The sequence below is a fragment of the Euprymna scolopes genome, chromosome 33, assembly GCF_053919585.1.
Source record: "Euprymna scolopes isolate OS-2025 chromosome 33, ASM5391958v1, whole genome shotgun sequence".
Classification (NCBI taxonomy): domain Eukaryota; kingdom Metazoa; phylum Mollusca; class Cephalopoda; order Sepiida; family Sepiolidae; genus Euprymna; species Euprymna scolopes.
Genome location: NC_136514.1, coordinates 64,052,319 through 64,070,660, shown reverse-complemented (window position 1 = coordinate 64,070,660; position 18,342 = coordinate 64,052,319). Strand labels below are relative to the sequence as shown.

At 29.8% G+C, this 18,342-nt stretch overlaps 1 protein-coding gene across 7 annotated transcripts in view; it reads left to right on the top strand.

Annotated features, from left to right (window-relative positions):
• The window catches only part of LOC145258267 (E3 SUMO-protein ligase PIAS2-like), a 319,485-nt gene that overhangs the window by 1,167 nt on the left and 299,976 nt on the right, over positions 1 to 18,342 (top strand). The gene's annotated exons all lie outside the window — the stretch shown is intronic.

The window sequence follows — 18,342 nt, the reverse complement described above, 5'->3', positions numbered from 1 at the left end:
TTGTAAGGTTGAAGTATAGAATAGGTACAAAACCCCCTCCCCAGGTTAAGAATGGCTTTTTAAATAATAACGTTATTTCAGCACGGATCACTCTCTGCACTAGTACCTTTTTTTATTTTATTTTATTTTTTTTTTTTTGCATTAAAAACTGACCTGTGTTTGACTCGGATAAGACTTACTTTGATCGCAAACACATATAAAATTGTTTTTAAAAGCTTTCTTAGCATTAAGCATTAAATTACATTTTTTAAACGCGAAAAGTACAGTGCTTATACACTGTTACCGTGCTATTTACGTATTTATTTTTTAAATAGTATTTCCAAGTTTTTTACAACCCATGCATTTGATATTACTGTATATTAAGTTGTTAGATGAAAGTACGATGCTAATGCACTTATTGATCCTCGCTACTTTTTAAAATAGTATTTTCAAGTTTAATTAAAGTTTTATATCTGTTATTAAATTGTAAGGTTAAAGCACAGAATAGGTACAAAACACCCCCCTTATGTTAAGAATGGCTTTCTAAATAATGTTATTTTAGCACGGATCAATAAGTGTACTAGTACCGAAAGTAACGAAACCACCTTTTCCATGTTAAGAATTGGTTTCAGCATGTAAACTACAGAAATAACTCAAAAAGTCTTTTTAGAGTTAAAATACTTTGAGGTATTTCTGCAGTTTTTTTTTTAAATTTAGAAATAAAAATATAGCCTTGTGGAAACTTGTTTATCGATTGATATTTTTGACATAAACAAACCAAAATATCTCCTTTCATTTTCTGAGCTCTCAAAATTTCTGCTGGTTTAAACCATTTACACATCAAAATGTGGCATCAATATTTTTATTTTTTAATAATGAGCCCCTTTTAACCACTAAAATAAATGTATTTTTGATGTAGAGAAAACTCCTGTTTTGGTAGTTTGAATGTTTACTTTTCAGTTTCAGTTTGAATTGATGGATTATATCAAGTTCTTTTTCTCATTGTTTTGGAAAACAGTTTTGTTTTTCGTGATTTGAAACTTTGTTTACACTGTAAAAAGACGCCACACGCCGACACACACACACACACACACACACACACAAAAGCGTTTTTGCAGGTGCTATTAAAAGTCTAATTTTCTATAAGAAACGAAAATCAACGAGTTTGTTAAATTTACAATATGATTATTTACAAAACTATCAACAACGATTAAAATAATTTAAATATATTCGATGGTTGGATGATTTTTGACAAACTTTTATGAGCGGCCATTTTTTTTATATGCAATTTTATTATTACATACACTGTTGCAGATGTGAACACAGAAAGCGATTTTGTTGCTAATTAAAGTTTTACTTATTATTTTAAATGTTATTAAATGAGATCATGATTTACTTGTTGGAAGATTAGATAATTTTATTTTAATCTTACTCTTATCACGCGTTTTTAAATTAATCGTTTAAAAACACACACACACACACACACACACACATTGAACTGCGTGTTTTGCGTTTTGTTCCCTTTTAATAATTGGATCTTTTATTAAATGGATGTGAAATAAACAACGATTTTTAGGAGAAAAATGCCCATTTAGAAGTTCTTACCATCATATAAAAATCACTTCGGTGATTAAGTTTAATCTGACTTTTTTTTTTTTCCACAATTTTAATTGAAAAAAAAAAAATCCAATAAATCAAGGGGAGATAATACTGTTTGCTTAAATGCTACAAATACCATTAGCAACTGACCTTATTATACCAGAAATTATAGACTACATATTTAGAATTTTTTTTTTTATTGTTTGCCTTTATGAGAAAGTATGAATTAATAGAACTAATTCTAATATTATCAAATGCCAAGGTCTTTGCCATGTTTTTGTTGTACCGCTTTGTTGTTATACAATAAGCGCTATTTCTTGTTCGAGTATTTGTTCTCCAATCTTCCTGCCTTCCACTCCCGCTGACTAGGCAATACTCAATATGTCTATGGGAGAAAAAAAAAAAGAAAAGGATTTCTTGAATGAAAATTAAAATTATTATCTCCTTTTAATAACAATGACTTTTTAAATTAAGTTTTATTTCGTTTTCTTATTTATTTTTTGTGTCACGAATATGTTTAGTAGTAGATTTATCTGAAACGTTATACTATTTGTCTTCTGTATTGGACTTTAATCCGCCTGATAAATTGTCAGCTATTTTTTGCTGAGTTGTCCTTCTTTTATAGCTGGCTTGCTTGATAGCTTGCTACTCTGCCAAGCCGTGCACATTGCAATAACGCGGCTGCCTTTAACAAGCCACGCGCAGTAGGAGAGCTGGTGTTGTAAACTTAGACTTGATTGCCATTTCTATGCCTGAATACTAATAAATACTATTCGTCTTGTTGATTTGCTATGACATAAAGAAGGCCTGCTCAACAAATAGTCGCGCTTGCCAGGAGAGAGGCTGGTGGATAGTCACAATTAGCCAATTTTTTTATTCTCTCTCTCTCTCTCTTTCCTCATTGGCCATACTTTTCTTTTTGACTACACGAGAATAGAAATAGATGTTGATGTGTATTTTTTTTTTTTTTTTTTTAACTATATTTATTTTAATTTTTTTTAAGTGTGTGTGGGGGGGGAGATTTAATGAATAACAAATAATAGTTAATAAAACTAATTTTTTTCAAGGAAGTTTGATCAGATAAAAAGAAATTGGCGAATGATTTTAAGATTTTCTAATAATTTAGTTTCGATTATTCGATCTTTTTATTACCACTATTCCGGGTAGAACATTGGTGTTTGAAGAAAAACCAAAACAATCTCTTTACGCAAAAATAGTTGTAACTATGCGTGTGTATTGATTGGTGGCATGGTTCTCAACTCAAATGAAGTCTAATAACGTTTGTTGTTTTTAGTTGCCTCCCAATAAAGGCAAAGTTAGGCATAAGGTCGAATATTGATTTTGAGGAGAAACTCTAGGTGTATCAGAATTTTTGTAGGAATTTTTGACACCCCTAACACGAAACTGCGAATAAAATATAAAAAAAACTCGTAATTTCTCTTTTAAAAGTGAGTTGTTTATTTTCTTTATGGATTATACTTCCAAAATAAACTATTAAAGTTGTATAAAAAGTAATAGAAATATTATTTTTTTTATTTTTTAAAAAACAATGATGAAATTAATTGAATTTTACGAGTTCAGTATTTTTCAATTTTTTTATTGATTCTATTTTTACGATATTTTCAGGGTCAATGTGAAATTTCATGCTTTTTCCAATAAACCGAATATAATATTTTAGACAAACGTTTTTTTTTTTAATTCACGCCCCCTCTCTATTTTGAAATGTCTTAAATAATTAATTTATGTACAAATGTTTTATATATCACAAATTGAAGATAGAAGGATCGATAAATAATATATTCTAATTTCAAACAAAAAAGAAGTTTTTTTTTTAAAATTTACCTGCAAAGTCCGAAGTTTAAAACCTTTTCTTTTTTTCTTTTTTTTTTTTTTTTTAAAACACGTTGTTTGTATTTTTTTAAAACGAAACCTTGGTCCTTGCTCCTTTAATTGAAAAAAAAAAAATTAGGGGTTGAATTATATTTTTAGAGTAGTTATAAGCTTGGAAAGACAGGGGGTCAAATTATTCAATATTTTTCACGAAATTTCTGAAACATTTAGAGAAACTCTAGCTCCTTAAGGAATCTCTTCGAATTGAGATTAAAAAAGTTATTATCATTTCTCCTTCTCTGGCCGAGAGCAGAATACATACTACATGTTGATTCTAACAGGAGACAAAAAACAACTGGTTGTTTATTCAGTTATTCATTTTCCATAAATACACTTGAAATCCCACCTCCTCCCATTATGTCACTTTATCATCACCATCACTTTTCCTGTGCGTTTAAGTGCCCGCTTTTTCCTTGAACGAATGAAACTTTTTTCTATTTAGAGATTAATTTTTATTCGAGTGATTTGCCTTGTTTTAAAATGCATAACATTTATTTCCGTGAAATATTACTTTGATTGATTATTATTTTTAAAAAGTAAAATTCGAGTTTTACGACATCTTTTTTTATGAAATTGTTAGGTAAAAGTACAGAATAGTTGTAAAACTCCTTCCCATTTTATGAATGGCTTTCTAAATATTATTTTAGCACGCTAACATAAGTGCATAAGTACCTAATGGGTACTTGTACAGTTTAATCAAAACATTAAAAATGAATATATTGAAAAAAGTTACATTGTACGTACTCGTTATGGAATGAAGTTCTCGTTTTTTTTTTTACATAGGAGAATCAAATTTTGAGGAGGGGGTTTCATTTTAAACGAAAAAGTGATTAACAAAGGACAAAATAAAAAAAAGGGGCTGAAAAAGGACATAGAAACTTTGTAAAAAAGTGGGAAAAAAAAAAAAAACTGAAATATTTATGTAGGTATTTTTTCTGCCCATGTTTCAAAATAATCTCGTCAAATTTTGACAAACTTTAAGCGGTGATGGAGTTATCTCCCTTAGCGCACCCCCTTCTTGTGCGCAAGATGGCGAGATATGAAACTTAATCAAATTAAGTGAATTTTTATTTTTTGAAACTTCATTCCATAACAGGTACGTACAATATAACTGTTTTCTTTAATATTTTCATTTTTTAATTTCTTGATTAAACTGTACAAGCAACCACCCAATGTTTTGTTAAATTGGCAAGTAAAGAAGTTGACTTTTTTTTTTTTTTTTTTTAATTAGGTGGAGTTGTTCTAGGTGTATCAGAATTTTGGGTGAATTTTTGACACCCCTAACACAAAACTGAGAGTAAAATATAAAAAAAAATTCGTAATTTCTCTTTTTAAAGTGGGTTGTTTATTTTCTTTTATGGAATATACTTCCACAATGAAGTTGTTAAAAAAATAATAGAAATATTATTTTTTAAAAAACAGTGTTTACAAAGTGCCGGCGCGCCTTCATACAGCCATTTTTTTTTTACATAATGAAATCAATTGAATTTTACGAGTTAAATATTTTTCAATTTTAAAAAGTTAAAAATCTATCAAAATTTTTCTATTGGTTCTATTTTTACGATATTTTCAGGGTCAATGTGAAATTTTATGCTCTTTCCAATAAACCAAAATATAATATTTTAGACAAACTTTTTTTTTTTTTACCCCCCCCATTTTGAAATGTCTATTAAAATTTAAATAATTAATTTACATACCAAAGTTTTATATATCACAAATTGAAGATAAAAGATTAATAAATAAAATATTCTAATTTAAAACAAAAAAAAGAAGTGTTTTTTTTAAATTTATCTGTAAAGTCCACAATGTAAAACCTTTTTTTTTTTTTTAAAACCACATTGATTTTATTTTATTTATTTATTTTTTTTTTCAGTGGAAGCTTATGTTATGCTTAGATTATCAAGTAAATATTGGACGCTGACGACAATTTTTTCTATTTCATTCAATGTTTTCTTTTTTTTAGATATGTAAGAAAAAATTCACTCGATAAAGAAGATATTAAATCAAAAATTCATTCGATAAAGAAGATATTAAATCAAAAATTCATGTATTTCTTTACAAGAATTAAAAAAAATTGGAAATTTGATAGAACAAATTTTTAGTAATCGGCTAAAATCCATGAATGAAATGTTATTATTTTGCAAATATGGTAGCACATACTGACCACTTTGTAGTTGAAATGAAATATGTCAAAAATACAAAAGGGAGATAAGGCTGCATGGCATAAATAATTATTTTTATCACTTTGATGCTTCCATATATAACAAATCACAAACCGATGACCATCTGGTTTTCGCTAATGGCGGATAAACAATTGTTGAAAAGACGTTTTTTCATGACTCTTGGTTTAAAAAACCTTTTATTCAAAAAAATACATGGAATATAATATAAATATGGACAAATTATTATACATGAAGAATAGAAGCACCCATAGGTTAGTAATTTTGAACAGGTAAGTGATGTTTTGGCAGTTATATATATTTATTAGATTTTGATGAAGTTAAATTTGTTGATTTTCGTGAAATCTTTTTTAAAGAAAACCGATGAAAAAAAAAAAATGTATATTTTTCAATTAGACATTTTATGATTTTAAAATTTGGTCTTTGCTCATTTTATTGAAATAAAAATTAGGGTTTGAAATTACATTTTCATATTAGACATGGAGAGTATATTTAATCAAATGTTTGCAATGGTGACTTGCCCCAAAATTCTGATACACCTAGAGTTGTACGACCATCACCCTGTGCGTGATTTGTATACTGATAAGTTTGAATTTTTTTTTACTGGATTATTGATTAGACATTAATTAACCAGATTATAAAAAAAATTAGGAAAAAAAAAATCATTATTTCAACATTTGAAAGAGGTGCTCAGGTTTTATAGTTACAACGTTCTGGTAAATCAGTCTCCCATTTTTTTTTGTTTTTTTTTGTTTTTTTTTCTATTTTCTAAACACAGAGGTGAATTATTGTCCAAACACGGATGTTAATAACTGACTTTTTTTTTTTATTGCCCCTTTTTGTTTTTTATTTTTGCTTTTTCCATTGTGAACATGTGCTAATTAAGAAATTATCGCTACCTCCGGAAACGCAAGATGGGAATTAACGAAGAAACTGAATGAAACACCAATAGAATATGCCCATTAGAAACATTTAATAGCCCAAAGCAAGATTTGCTCATATGGCCATAACATGCCCCTGTGGACATATGGCAGAGCAAAAACTTGACAATCTTTGCTGGAGAGGTTGCAGTTTCAAAAGTACCATATCTTTACGGAGTGGTACATTTTTCAAACACGTAAAATTGACAATTTCAACAATTTTGCAAATGTTCGACTTTGTAAAAGAAACTCTCATTACAGGCTCGGCGAATGTCATTGGCATTAAAAAAAAAAACGTGTGTTCAGTGGTATGAATATTGCCGGGATGTATGCTCCAGTAAAATGATGAAAGACAGGGAAATGCTAGGGGGTCCGGGACATGTTGTGCAAATAGATGAAAGTCTATTGTTTAAATGAAAAAATGTTGGCCAAGTGACCAGTCAGATATGGGTTGTAGGCTTTTATGACCAAACCAAAAAAAAAAAAAAGGAGTTCTGCAGTGAATCCCGGACTGCTCGGCAAGAAAATTGGAGTGGGTAATTTCAGAATGTTCAACAATTTACACAGACCAGTGGTGGAGCTACTCCAATTTAGCCAATTCAAGAAATCGTGGCTGCGTACACTGGATAGTCAACCATTCTGAAAATTTTGTTGACCCTGTAACCAAAGTTTGCACAAACAGCATCGAAGCATATTAGTCTAGAATTAAAAGGCGAATCAAATATGGGTCTTAGGAAGATATGAAATGGTCCCTTGTTGACGAAGGTATGTATTGAGAGGCGTACGATATGAAAATTGACAATGGGATGGAAAATTACGAAACATTTCTCTAGCATGTTAGCGAAATTTATAATACTTAAAAAATTCAAACATAATAGATGAAAGTTAAAAGTCCAAATATGATAAGAGTTAAAGAGTCTAGAAGTTGTCGACAAACTGTGCAGATGTACATTCATACAAGCTTCGAAGCCTTGGAAACAGAGCTGGACGAAAATAAGTATGTAGAAACAAATTTACAGACCCCTGAGGAACACTGATAATCTGGAATAAATTTATATAAACAAAAAATATAAATGGTGGTCCCTCAAAATCATGCATTAACAAGTTCCAGTATATCTCATTGGTGACGTCTAATGTGTTTGTACGTATTACATTATCACAGTACACAGCAGATGCCCTCCAGACGATAAAGGTATGAAACTTCTTTGATATTCCCCTCCAGCTATGTAATATGTTTGGTACCGTGACTATATAACATAAAGAGAGCTTACACTACTATGGTCAAGTTTATGTTCATTTTGTAGCCTAAAATCCTTATGCTTAATCAACACTTGGTCCTAGTTTACATAATTGTGGAACTTCCACTTGCCATTATCAGAGATTATGTCCTTCTCCAGTTTAATATACATTTTCAAATGCTGTTGGAAAATGAGAATGAGTTGGCGACTTGTGATAGTCTTATCACCGTAAACTTCCTTCTGTTGAGCTATCCCTATCATTCCTGCCTCTGAAACACATAGGTTTCTTTTAACCATTGTTGGCATCCAATTACTACAAATCAAGACGCCAAACCATAAATTTAACATATGAACCATGTATCCTTCAACCAACTGACCTGCTCAATCTTAATGTCTCAAAAGAACTTCAGGGATCAGTGACTCTTGCTGTAAAAGGAACACTTGTTTTGGAAATCATTAAAATTGATTCCAAGACATGTTCATCCCTGTGCTTGACTTTTCAAATGTACCTATCTGGGTCATGCCAAGAAACTTTCTTATGCTCACCTGCATTAGAATTTACAGTTTTGTTGGATACTTTCCTTAGCTTGTCCAACATAAACAAATTCCTGACAAACCGCCCCCTTAAGTAAGACACTTTATCAAATCTTCAATACTAACGATTACTACAATATTATCCCATTGATTACTGTACATGCAATGACTCTTATCCCCGAGTGGCTTCCGGGCCTTGATAAGTGGTGACCTCCATGTAAAAAAAACAAAAACAAAAAAAACAAAAACAGTTGATCTTCATAATGCTTGCTTGCCTTGTGTTGTAGGTTCAGCTTAGCTACTTCTATGATTATCCCCTAGCTACTGCCTTGGTTAGTTTTTCTAAACGCTTCTTCTCCTTTGTCTTATCTGAATGTATGTGATGGAGAAGTAGCAATACCACACCATTTTTTTTCTTTACATCGAATAAACTCAAGTCTAGCATTATTGAAAAGCGCATAAAAAAACAAGAAATATTATTTTTAGTTTTTAAAATTGGTCCATTAGAACTGGGGTTATGACCATTCAAAGTATCAAAAAATTGCATGATTCGCTGGATGTTTTGCCATAAGTCAGTTCTATTCAAATGCATATAATATATATGAAATTAAATTTCATTTTAACGCCTTTAAGTTGCCGTGACAATTATCAAGTGAGTTTCTACCACTTTTGTATAATTTTTTTTATTTTTAACTCATTGTTGAGACTTCAAAAATTTCAAGAGACATTTTTCTTGTTTTCATGTAATGCTCAACATTACTTGTTTTTCAAACAGAATAAACATTTACAACATCAAAAATTTATCGAGGTAGGTAAACTTATTTCACCTTTGGTAACATGTATTTGTGATATATTTGTTTTTTGACCACTTTTTTGTACCTTTGTAAAACAAACCCAATAAATGTTATCAGAGGCGAGATGTTATTCTTTTACTTAATTGGATAAGTGGTTTGTGTATTTTAAAAGCGTTTTTTACTTAATAAGAAAAGTATTCAGTGAAGCCGTTTAAATCATAATTAAACAAAAGCAATTTTTTTACGAAATAAAACAAAATTACAGTGCTAGTTTTGTAATATTATTTTCAAGTTAAATTGAAGTTTTATGATATCTTTTTTTTATTAAATTGTTTTTTTATTAAATTGTTTTTTTATCAAATTGTTTTTTTTATCAAATTGTTTTTTTATTAAATTGTTAGGTGAAAATACAGAATCGTTACAAAATACCCTCTCTTCCTCATGTTAACAATAGGTTTCTAAATAAAGCATTTCAGTTTGGACTCTGTTTTAGAGTTGCAGACCCCCCCCCCCTTAAAAATTTACCAAACTTTAAGAAATCAACCAATTTTAATGAAATTTTCAGTATTTATTAATTAGCAGTGACAGATTATAATATAAATATGTTTAAAAAATAACATTTTTGGATATCTTATTTGTTGTATTAAACATTCCTATCCCGTTTAAACGTGTTTTTCATTTATTATTATACAAATAAACTTTCTCCTATTCAAGTTTTTGTTTGAATTGAATATTTTTTGGAAAAAAACTTTTTCCAATGCTAAGATAGAGCATTACCAAAAATATGAGGTTTTTTAAATAATTAAAAATAAAATTTTTTAAATAATTAAAAGTAAAGTTGTAAATGATTAAAAAGTTTTAAATGATTAAAAATAAAAAAATGTATACCTCATTGTTGTAAGCCATTTTCTAAACAAATGTTTTGTTATGAATTTACATAACAGCATCGCACGTCGCTCTTGTGACAGACGACACTCAAAAAACAATCAAATATGGGTTCTCGCTATCATTTTTATCGATGTGCACGTAAAAAGTTCTTAACAAATTCTTTTCAAAAGAACACAAAAGAAGTAAATATATTGGCTATTATTTACCTTTTTAATGAAGTTTCTATTTTGATTTATTTTTGTACTAGAAAGTCTGAACTTCAAGATGTTCTAATTTTTTATTGGAAAGGCACACGTTTTGTTCAAATTCCATGGTAAAGATAATTCTTTTCTCTTATTGGTTTAAAAATATGCAACATCATCAATTAGAACTTCCCTGTCGAGTATTTATATGAACAGACCTAAAACACATGCATCCGAAAAGTCATCTACCGCTCGCAGACATGCCATAGCCGCATGTTTTATTGTAAATAGGCAAAATTAAATCGCTATTTCTCGGAATATATAAGTCACAAAAAAAATATTAAAATACCATTTTAAAGAAAATTTTATTTTGAATCCAGTCATATAAGTTTTATATTGATTGATGTAGGAGAAATCTACAAATTACCGATATAAAAACTATGACTGTCAGATTAAGTAGCAGAATGTGATTTCCCCAGGTCTAAATGATACATTGTTTGGTATTACTAGGAGAAGCTTCTGATTTTAGTCTTTAAGCTAACTCACAACTTACTCCCGGTAACTGCCACCACTAATGTCTACTGGATAAGTAGTTGTAACTTTTTTTAGAAATCTTTTCTCTCTAGCAAGGAGATATTAAACTTCTAGTACCCAGCTAGTTAAGTTCAACTGGGACATAACTGGTTTATGATCCGATTGACCTAGCCAATGAAAGATACACTATTGGATCATGCCCATGTCTCCCACCCAATCAAGAATGGCATTTCTATCTCTCATTAAAACTGTGCTTTGGACATGTAATGACCTCATCCAGATCCCAATAAAAGGAGACCCTCTCTCAGTGTTGGGCACATGATCTGCGACGACTTGAAACACAAAATCTTTTATGACAATATCAGCCACAACCAGCCTTGTCTACATAAGCAGGTTCGTGTGTGTGTGCATTGGTAAATACATTGTGGGGGCAGGTGTTTCAACTATTGGTGTGGTTTCTATTGTTGTTTTTGAGGTGGGAATGGTCTGTCTGGGTGTTGATTTTGTGGATGGCAGAGATAGTGTATGTATTTCCCCTTCCCCGTTTCTCATCCTCTTTTTCTCTTTTTTTTTAATTTTTGTTTTCTGAACAAGGGAAGGAGGGTCAAGTTTGTGAGCTTCCTCTTCGCAGGTTTGGAGAATTTTTGTGGTTGGTAAAACTGTTGAAAACAGTTGTTCTTCCGTCCTTTGCTTACCACTGTTCTCCATTCCATTTTTGCTCTTCCCAAGGATTCTGCTGGCTCTGGGGCTGTGTAAAGTTGGCCTTAGATTGAGGTTGCTGATGGCGCAGGTTTAATAGGATGGCCTTACTTTTTAGTGAAACCAAAAGTGATGGATGACGGCCTCCCACCATTACAATCATGTTTCATCCTTTGCATCAGCACTGCTGAAATTGTATTAAAACCTTCTTGATTCAATCTCATGGCAATCGTATAGTCGACCATGTGAAGTCTGTTTCTGGACCTTACCCAGTCCACTTGCTCCACCACTTCAAAATCTAAAATGGTATATAGTAAAGCTAAAATCAAAGAATGTAAGATAAAACAATCCACAGACTGTTCTTTTCAGCAAACAAAACTGTTCTACTTTTCAAACTTTGAATAGTGGTAGCAAAACAATAGAACCTCCTTTTCTGCAATTAACCATAGTTGGGCTTTCAAACCCCTGTGTTTTTTAGTTGCTAGAATTGGTGGTGATATGGGGCCATGGCCTTTTTTATGAAGGCCTGATGGCTGACCCTGGTTAGCCTCTTTCATGTCGCTCCAGGGGAGAGAAGGTTTATAACATTACTTACCTGGTGTATGGAGCCCTTTTCATCATGGGTGCCGGCCTGCCAGCATGTAGGCTTATTTTTACTCATTTTTTATTATTTACTTCCTCATTGTCCATGGCTGCTTCTTTGGTATTAAAAGCTGCCCTCTAAAAATAGAGACAGTGTCCCTGTTTGCAACCTGAGGAACATGCTGGACGGCTCGAGGAGACAGCATACCATGTTTTTGAATATTTGGTTAGGGTTACTTCTGATGAGATGTGTTCTCATGCCAGAGCCTCTGACAAACTCCTGCAGAGAGAAACTGACATGCGAGGATAGTATCTGATAGGCATTCAAGTTCTTTCCAGAAGGCATTTTCTGTAATGAGTCAAGTAGTGGATTCAAAAACAAGATTAAAACTTTTGGAGAACGTTGTTTGATAGAAGGGTTTAATAGACATTTTTTGTCACTGTGCATGACAAGTGCGTTGTGGATGGAATTAGCAAGGAAAAAAATGTTTAGTAAGGCAACAAGTAAAATAAAAAATGTTCATTGTGCTTCTGATTTCGCTAAAGTTTGCAAAGATGTAATGCCTCATGACACAATCATTTCACCTCCATTGATAATATTTGATTATGCTAAAGAAGTATGCCCAGAAGTCTTAAAACAGTACTGAAGAATCAAAAATTAGTGATTTATGCTAATGCAAAATCTGACAAAATAATCAATACTTGATTTGAAAATCAACCTTAGAAAACAACCAGATTTTTAAACTCTGTTTGAACATTTAGTTTGTTCATTATATTTCATAAGATTTAGTTTTTATAGCAAATATCAAGGCATTATGTTTTATTTTTCTCCCTTGCGGCTGTCATATATATCACATGATGTTGGTAACACTTGTTGATTGCTCCATAATTCTATGTGAACTCTTTTCATTCCTTTATAAATTACAGAAGGTTAATAGAAAATCATCTTGGAAGAAAGCAACACAATTTGAGAACAATTTTCTTCTTGAGGAAGTGCAATATCAGTTTCCTACCTTTATAAGATTTCTATTGATCACTTATTGAAAATTTTAAGTGGAAGTTAATTTGAATTTTATGAAGATTTGTCAAGTTCAGAAATGTTTGGCCAACTGCCAAAATTTTTCGAAGATCTTGATTTGTTGTGATTTGCAATAGAGAAATATCAAAATTTAATCAATACTCTACCAATATAAATTTATGTGGTGCCATAATTATAGAATTTCTTTTGAACTTTACAGATCGGTATTTCATGAGAATAATGCCATAGGAAATCAGGAGAATTTTTTCTCTCAGACTCTGATCTTATTTGATTTTGTTATTCCATACTGTAGTATTTGTTGCTTTACAGTAACTGACATGCATGTGCATTTGTCCTTCATCTATGGCCGTCTTTAAGTCCAACCATAACAAATTCTTGATGAGCTGTTCTCCTGAAGTAGTCCAATTTATGAAATTTACACTTCTCACGATTACTATGATGTTGTTCCTTTGACTACTGTACACTCTTTAATCCTTATCCTCGAGTGGCCTCTGGGCCTTGATGATTCTTTTGCCAAAAAAAAAAAACAACAAAAACTGTGCTACATAGTAACAGTCCTTGTCATTCATGATTGCGCTATCTGTTGCTACTACACTTATTGAATCATTTCAGTGTCACAAACTTATGCATGTATATAAAAAATAGTTACTATTATATTATCTACTAAGCAATTGAATTTATACTTTTCACAATAGGCATACATGGGCCACATAAATTGAAGGCTTGAATGATTTCATTACTGCACTACAACACATTTGAAATGCTTAAAAAATTGTTACAAGTATAAAAAGTGATTTTCCTAAAAACGAAAAAAATTTTTGCAAACTTAGTTTTAATTTTTATTTTTCGCTCTTGAGTGTGAGTGAACCATGTATATTTTTTATAGTCTAAGTGACACGATTGAGCAAGATTTCCAAAAATCCTTCATAAATCTTTCATTATTAAATGAGTTTATTATTGAAAATAAATCATAAGTTTAATTTAAATGGTTAATTTTTCATCCATCTTGTTACAGTGACATTTTCAATGTCTTGAGCATGCAACTTGTTGTACAGAGGGAAATTAATTTGCAATTTAATCCAATTTCTATCTAGGTAGTGAAATTAATTTCCAATTTAATCCAATTTCTATCTAAGTAGTGGAATTAATTTGCATTGTAATCCATTTTCTATCCAGGTAGTGAAATTAATCTGCAATGTAATCCATTTTCTATCCAGGTAGTGAAATTAATCTGCAATGTAATCCAATTTCTATCCAGGTAGTGAAATTAATCTGCAATTTAATCCATTTTCTATCCAGGTAGTGAAATTAATCTGCAATGTAATCCAATTTCTATCCAGGTAGTGAAATTAATCTGCAATTTAATCCATTTTCTATCCAGGTAGTGAAATTAATCTGCAATGTAATCCAATTTCTATCCAGGTAGTGAAATTAATCTGCAATTTAATCCAATTTCTATCTAAGTAGTGAAATTAATCTGCAATTTAATCCAATTTCTATCTAGGTAGTGAAATTAATTTGCAATTTAATCCAATTTCTATCTAGGTAGTGAAATTAATCTGCAATTTAATCCAATTTCTATCTAGGTAGTGAAATTAATTTCCAATTTAATCCAATTTCTATCTAAGTAGTGGAATTAATTTGCATTGTAATCCATTTTCTATCCAGGTAGTGAAATTAATCTGCAATTTAATCCATTTTCTATCCAGGTAGTGAAATTAATCTGCAATGTAATCCAATTTCTATCCAGGTAGTGAAATTAATCTGCAATTTAATCCATTTTCTATCCAGGTAGTGAAATTAATCTGCAATGTAATCCAATTTCTATCCAGGTAGTGAAATTAATCTGCAATTTAATCCAATTTCTATCTAAGTAGTGAAATTAATCTGCAATTTAATCCAATTTCTATCTAGGTAGTGAAATTAATTTGCAATTTAATCCAATTTCTATCTAGGTAGTGAAATTAATCTGCAATTTAATCCAATTTCTATCTAGGTAGTGAAATTAATTTGCAATTTAATCCAATTTCTATCTAGGTAGTGAAATTAATCTGCAATTTAATCCAATTTCTATCTAGGTAGTGAAATTAATTTGCAATTTAGTCCAATTTCTATCTAGGTAGTGAAATTAATCTGCAATTTAATCCAATTTCTATCTAGGTAGTGAAATTAATCTGCAATTTAATCCAATTTCTATCTAGGTAGTGAAATTAATCTGCAATTTAATCCAATTTCTATCTAGGTAGTGAAATTAATTTGCAATTTAATCCAATTTCTATCTAAGTAGTGAAATTAATCTGCAATTTAATCCAATTTCTATCTAGGTAGTGAAATTAATCTGCAATTTAATCCAATTTCTATCTAGGTAGTGAAATTAATTTGCAATTTAATCCAATTTCTATCTAGGTAGTGAAATTAATTTGCAATTTAATCCAATTTCTATCTAGGTAGTGAAATTAATCTGCAATTTAATCCAATTTCTATCTAAGTAGTGAAATTAATTTGCAATTAAATCCAATTTCTATCTAAGTAGTGAAATTAATCTGCAATTTAATCCAATTTCTATCTAAGTAGTGAAATTAATTTGCAATTTAATCCAATTTCTATCTAGGTAGTGAAATTAATCTTCAATTTAATCCAATTTCTATCTAAGTAGTGAAATTAATCTGCAATTTAATCCAATTTCTATCTAGGTAGTGAAATTAATCTGCAATTTAATCCAATTTCTATCCAGGTAGTGAAATTAATCTGCAATGTAATCCATTTTCTATCCAGGTAGTGAAATTAATCTGCAATGTAATCCAATTTCTATCCAGGTAGTGAAATTAATCTGCAATTTAATCCATTTTCTATCCAGGTAGTGAAATTAATCTGCAATGTAATCCAATTTCTATCCAGGTAGTGAAATTAATCTGCAATTTAATCCAATTTCTATCTAGGTAGTGAAATTAATTTGCAATTTAATCCAATTTCTATCTAGGTAGTGAAATTAATCTGCAATTTAATCCAATTTCTATCTAGGTAGTGAAATTAATTTGCAATTTAATCCAATTTCTATCTAAGTAGTGAAATTAATCTGCAATTTAATCCAATTTCTATCTAGGTAGTGAAATTAATCTGCAATTTAATCCAATTTCTATCTAGGTAGTGAAATTAATTTGCAATTTAATCCAATTTCTATCTAGGTAGTGAAATTAATCTTCAATTTAATCCAATTTCTATCTAAGTAGTGAAATTAATCTGCAATTTAATCCAATTTCTATCTAAGTAGTGAAATTAATCTGCAATTTAATCCAATTTCTATCTAGGTAGTGAAATTAATCTGCAATTTAATCCAATTTCTATCTAGGTAGTGAAATTAATCTGCAATTTAATCCAATTTCTATCTAGGTAGTGAAATTAATCTGCAATGTAATCCAATTTCTATCTTGGTAGTGAAATTAATCTGCAATTTAATCCCATTTCTATCTAGGTAGTGAAATTAATCTGAAATTTAATCCAATTTCTATCTAAGTAGTGAAATTAATCTGCAATTTAATCCAATTTCTATCTAGGTAGTGAAATTAATCTGCAATTTAATCCAATTTCTATCTTGGTAGTGAAATTAATCTGCAATTTAATCCAATTTCTATCTAGGTAGTGAAATTAATCTGAAATTTAATCCAATTTCTATCTAGGTAGTGAAATTAATTTTCAATTTAATCCAATTTCTATCTAGGTAGTGAAATTAATCTGCAATTTAATCCAATTTCTATCTAGGTAGTGAAATTAATCTGCAATTTAATCCAATTTCTATCTAGGTAGTGAAATTAATCTTAAATTTAATCCAATTTCTATCTAAGTAGTGAAATTAATCTGCAATTTAATCCAATTTCTATCTAGGTAGTGAAATTAATCTGCAATTTAATCCAATTTCTATCTAAGTAGTGAAATTAATCTGCAATTTAATCCAATTTCTATCTAAGTAGTGAAATTAATCTGCAATTTAATCCAATTTCTATCTAGGTAGTGAAATTAATCTGCAATTCAATCCAATTTCTATCTAAATAGTGAAATTAATCTGCAATTTAATCCAATTTCTATCTAAGTAGCGAAATTAATCTGCAATTTAATCAAATTTCTATCTAGGTAGTGAAATTAATCTGCAATTTAATCCAATTTCTATCTAAGTAGTGAAATTAATCTGCAATTTAATCCAATTTCTATCTAGGTAGTGAAATTAATTTGCAATTTAATCCAATTTCTATCTAGGTAGTGAAATTAATCTGCAATTTAATCCAATTTCTATCTAGGTAGTGAAATTAATCTGCAATTTAATCCAATTTCTATCTAGGTAGTGAAATTAATTTGCAATTTAATCCAATTTCTATCTAGGTAGTGAAATTAATCTGCAATTTAATCCAATTTCTATCTAGGTAGTGAAATTAATCTGCAATTTAATCCAATTTCTATCTAGGTAGTGAAATTAATCTGCAATTTCATCCAATTTCTATCTAGGTAGTTAAATTAATCTGCAATTTAATCCAATTTCTATCTAGGTAGTTAAATTAATCTGCAATTTAATCCAATTTCTATCTAGGTAGTTAAATTAATCTGCAATTTAATCCAATTTCTATCTAGGTAGTGAAATTAATCTGCAATTTAATCCAATTTCTATCTAGGTAGTGAAATTAATCTGCAATTTAATCCAATTTCTATCTAGGTAGTGAAATTAATTTGCAATTTAATCCAATTTCTATCTAGGTAGTGAAATTAATCTGCAATGTAATCCAATTTCTATCTAGGTAGTGAAATTAATCTGCAATTTAATCCAATTTCTATCTAGGTAGTGAAATTAATTTGCAATTTAATCCAATTTCTATCTAGGTAGTGAAATTAATCTGCAATTTAATCCAATTTCTATCTAGGTAGTGAAATTAATCTGCAATTTAATCCAATTTCTATCTAGGTAGTGAAATTAATCTGCAATTTAATCCAATTTCTATCTAGGTAGTGAAATTAATTTGCAATTTAATCCAATTTCTATCTAGGTAGTGAAATTAATCTGCAATTTAATCCAATTTCTATCTAGGTAGTGAAATTAATCTGCAATTTAATCCAATTTCTATCTAGGTAGTGAAATTAATTTGCAATTTAATCCAATTTCTATCTAGGTAGTGAAATTAATCTGCAATTTAATCCAATTTCTATCTAGGTAGTGAAATTAATCTGCAATTTAATCCAATTTCTATCTAGGTAGTGAAATTAATCGGCAATTTAATTTAATGATTTTTGATTCTAGAAT